Source organism: Podarcis tiliguerta, assembly GCF_965153285.1.
Source record: "Podarcis tiliguerta genome assembly, chromosome: 5".
Taxonomy (NCBI): Eukaryota; Metazoa; Chordata; class Lepidosauria; order Squamata; family Lacertidae; genus Podarcis; species Podarcis tiliguerta.
The window spans coordinates 18,395,163-18,400,061 of NC_139538.1; the positions used below are offsets into that span (position 1 = coordinate 18,395,163).

Here is a 4,899-nt window from a genome sequence, read left to right on the forward strand (position 1 = left end):
CCTGAGAGGAGGTGCCCCATGGTTTGCATTAAGCATGATCATGGCACTCACAAGAAGGTCATGAGGGCAATAGCCTTCTTCAACTGTTGTCCCCCTCAACTGGTATTCAAAGGAATGATTCCTCTTATCCTGGCGGCAGTCAATTGATAACATGACTAGTAGCCATTGATAGCTCAGTCCTTCATGAATTTGTCTTATTCCCCTTTTAAACTGTCTAGACCCCTATGAAAGCTTCCAAGCTAATCTTGCTCCATGATCTGAGTAACCAAGGCAGGGATTGGGAACTGGCAGTACTCCGGATGTTACTGGAGTCCAACTCCCACCATCCTGACTCTGTCTGATAGGATTAAGAGCCCAGCAACATATGGAAGGCCATAGGTTCCCCATCCCTGAATTAGAGGATTTTGTTGCTATTCTCAATTATAGGTATTTTTGCCTTGTCACCACCAACAGTGTTGGCTGAAGCTAGGTTTGATGAGAAAAGAGGGATTTCATATAATCAATTATGAGATCACATCATTATCTTAATTTAAGGCTTATTTCAGTCTAATCAAAGGGAGATTTCTAATCAAGCTGCCTCAACTGATAATGGTTTCAGATATGGCCTCACCTCTTCTCATCTATAGCCTACCTTTCATGTCTCTCCAGGGGATTGCTTCTATTAACCTAGTGATTAATGCAGCTTGGCTTGCCTTCTGTTCCCTTGATCATATTGTTACAGCACAAGCAAAACATCTTAAAGACTGCTGCATGCTGGGACAGCCTTATTAACCAGGTTGATGAGAGGAGAACTTTTTTTAAGGGGCAGGAGAGAACAGTGGGGTGGGTGCTTAGATCCTTGAGCTGTGCAGTGGTATCCTAAGCATGTTTGCTCAGAAGGAAGGTGCACTAGATTCAATAAAGGTGCATAAGATTGCAGCCTAAATGGCTTTGAATATGTAAATGGGTCTGATTTACTTCATTTGTGGAAACTTATACATCTGTTAGCTTTCTGAATAATCATTTCAGGGACAATATTACTATACAAATATATTTCACAGCTGTTGATGACATCAGTAGCATATAGAAAGAATGATCCCAGTTCTCTGACTGTCAGTATGCATATATAATACACATACCACCCACATACACAAGAGAGAGGTAGTAAAAGGCTTGAGGGAACCAAGCCTTCTAAGTACAAAAACCCCAGATCTTTATAAAATACCCTAAGAGGGGAACTTCCAAATCACTCCAATGAGGATTGAGCATGCTCAGTGGCCATGGAAGGGGAATAGTATGGAGTCTAATGAACAGGAATACTCCACATTGCAAGTTCTTACTTACAATCAATCAGGAGGGGTATCTGCCTCTACCTACTGTTGGTCTCCCTGACTTCTGCCTCACCAGTCCAGTTGGCTATGGAGAAGGCTCTCTCTCTCTCTCTCTCTCTCTCTCTCTCTCTCTCTTTCTTGTTCCTGTCATAGAAGAGAACCTCAGTAGATGAGCTTCTGATAACTGATCATCAATGCACTTCAACAGTATTACAATGGCCCTAAAATCGATAGCACACGGGGCCTTTCCAACATGTCTGTTTGGTTCCCATCACCCACCTGGTGATTGCAAAAGTAATTACTCTTTGGAAAGCGGGTGGGCAGGCAGAGATGTCTGCTATGTCATCCTTTGCAATCTGGAAATATGGATTAACTCACTCGGGCTCTGGCAACGCTCCGGGTGAACGTTTCTTAGAAAATTAAAGTTTTGTTTTGTTTAAACAAAAATCAATATTGATTTTTTGTTTTGCCCTGCTTTAATTCTGGATTCAGTTCTTCTCGTTTTGCTATATATGCTCAAAGGCCTTGAGTTAAGCATGGAGCGCTGTAGATTTGAATGCCAAGAAAAGAGGGGGGGGGGGAGAGAACCCATTTCAATCCTCAAATGACAAAACCATTGGTGCAGAAGGCAACTAAACCTTAGCAGCTGCTTTTTGGAACCATGTTCATAGAGTGGATCCAAACAACAAGCTTCAGTACACAATTTACTGCTCTGAGGAATTGCAAAGGAACGGAGAAGTGCATTCAGTTAAATTTGAGGTCTGTTCCTATGCCATATTCATCTTGCAGTGCTTGGGGAATTATACGTGACTCCTGCACAGGGTGGGCAAATTTTACCACTATTTTGTCCCTATGGAATCTGCCTCAGAACATTTCCCCATTTGCCACTATTGTACCAAATGGCAATAAGCAAGGCTTCAACAGGGAAGTGGGGGGCAACATCTCCCCATTTTGCTTCAGGCGGCGAAACATGATAGGCTACCCCCGGGGCATAGAGTTTTTCTCAACTAGTAAAAAACTCTAAGAAGAAGGAAAACCCATATCACCAATGGTCATTGTGGCAAAAAAGAAGTTGAATGTTTAATTTAAAATTAGGTTGGAAACAGTAGATAATATGTACATTTGCATGTTGTTGTAATGGTTGTTCTTGTCATTTCTTGAAAGTGGCATGGTGGAATCATATATTGTCAGCCTTTGGTTGAATTGATCTAGTACGAGATGGTACTCTTCAAGAATGCCAACAAAAAAAATCTATAATACTATGAGCAAAGTAGCCTGTTAACTGCCCTGCATTGTTTATTTATAGGAATGTAGTTGGATTAATTAAACCATCCGTCTTTCAGACCGTTGGTGCAATGAATGGAAATCACTCTTTCAACATCCTGATTGAATTACCTGCAAAACAATAGACACTACATTTGAAGCACCTAGTTCAACAGGTTTATGATGATTGACTATATCTGCATCACAGAGATAGCACACCTTCACTGACTCAAAAAAAGGTGATTGCCCATCACCCTGAAGCATGTTTATTGAGAGGAAATAGAGCATGCAACTAATCCTCTAGAGACAAATTCCTCTTGAGTCTTCATATTTTATTTAAGATTTATGCCATGCTCTGTTTCACCCATCCAGGAAGTTAGTCATTTCAATTCAGGAGATTTGTGTCCAACACTTTCCCCCCTATTACATTTAAAACTTGTTTAATTTGAAATATTTGTGCAGCCCATGTTCCTTCCTTTTGCTGTTTCTCTTTAAAGTTCCATACACCAGGTTAAATGCCAGCTTTGGTAAGGATGGGGAATATATTTGATTCAGTTCACACTGAAAGGCCTAATTTGGACTTTCTGAAACACTATGCAAACAACAACACAGCTATTCTTCAAAATTCACAGTTCTCTGAATTTTGCAGTACTGTTTTTCAGGCACGTAATGTGTGCAAAAATGAACATATTCAGGTATAGTGTGCCTAAAAATGCAGATACTGGAGAAACTACCACACACAAATACATGCAATTAAGAATTCATATTAATAGCTTTGGTATAAATAAACACAATGGAAATTATCCTTAATTAAATAACTAAACAGCATTAAAATATTTTATTGGATTGCATTGTATATGCGGCCACCTGCCTATAGCATAAAATGACGGGACCAGATCACTATTTGGAGACAATAAAAAATGGCAAATGAAGATGTTGTCCTTATAAAACTTTATCATTTAAATGGTTCTAATTTCAGAACAGCGGAGCAGTTTAACTGCAATAGTGACTGAAACTGAAGCAACCGGAAATTTGAAAGGCATCTTAATACTGACAAATCAATTGCTATTGCAAGGAGTTTTTAAAAATCAGCACTGATCTAATTACATTGGATTAAAAAAATGGGTTTTTTTGCTGAATTAATTTTAGCTGCAAAATAAAAATGAGGTTTTCCCCCACAAAATATTCCACATTTACTACTTTTTATGTTTGTCATTTTAGTATCCCATATAATAGGTAAAGGTAAAGGTACCCCTGCCCGTACTGGCCAGTCTTGACAGACTCTAGGGTTGTGCGCCCATCTCACTCAAAGAGGCCAAGGGCCAGCGCTGTCCGAAGACACTTCCGGGTCACGTGGCCAGCGTGACATCGCTGCTCTGGCGAGCCAGAGCCGCACACGGAAACGCCGTTTACCTTCCCGCTAGTAAGCGGTCCCTATTTATCTACTTGCACCCGAGAGTGCTTTCGAACTGCTAGGTTGGCAGGCGCTGGGACCGAACAGCGGGAGCGCACCCCGCCGCGGGGATTCAAACCGCCGACCTTTCGATCGGCAAGCCCTAGGCACTGAGGCTTTAACCCACAGCGCCACCCGAGTCCCGTATCCCATATAATATGGTACACTAAAATGACAAAGGTAAAAAGTAGTAAATGTGGAATATTTTGCAAATTGCTCTGCTTTGGATGTACAGTTCGGGGAACAAAGCAAAACAACACTTTAAAAAAACACAAAAAAGCTTGCTACAGCATTCCGACCTTAGTTTCTGCCTTCATCTATTTCCCCTCATGGTATTGCCTGAAGTGAATCTTCTTGAGATGGCCTTCTTGACATGGACTAAAGAAACAATAAAATGTCAGTACATTAGCACTACCTGCTTAGGCCCATCAGATTAGAAAATAGAGCTGGCTTCCTCAACCTCAGCCCTCCAGATGTTTTTGGCCTACAACTCCCATGATCCCTAGCTAGCAGGACCAGTGGTCAGGGTGATGGGAATTGTAGTCTCAAAACATCTGGAGGGCCGAGGTTGAAGAAACTTGAAATAGAGCCTCTGCCTCTGCTCTCCAGTCTCATGACACCAGAACCCAGGGAACTCAATGAAGCCAGATGCTGGGAGATTCAGGGCATACAAAAGAAAGTATTTCTTCATATAGCACCTAGTTAAACGATGGCATTCACCCCCACAAGAAGTAGTGATGGTCGCCATCTTGGGTGGCTTTAAAAGAAGATTAGACCAATTCATGGAGGATTAGGCTATATGCATCTGAATGCCCGTTGCTGGAGATGTGGTGAGAGGCCTGTTTCCCTCAGGTCCTTATTTTGGGCTTACCG

General features: G+C 41.6%; 1 long non-coding RNA gene across 1 annotated transcript; it reads right to left on the reverse strand.

Moving 5' to 3' along the window:
- Positions 1 to 2,439: 2,439 nt before the first annotated feature.
- Positions 2,440 to 4,409, reverse strand: LOC310678501. Its single transcript, XR_014511783.1, has 2 exons — positions 4,326 to 4,409; positions 2,440 to 2,705 (listed from the first exon to the last, which is right to left on the reverse strand). It is a non-coding gene; the product is annotated as an uncharacterized lncRNA (long non-coding RNA).
- Between the last annotated feature and the right edge of the window lie 490 nt (positions 4,410 to 4,899).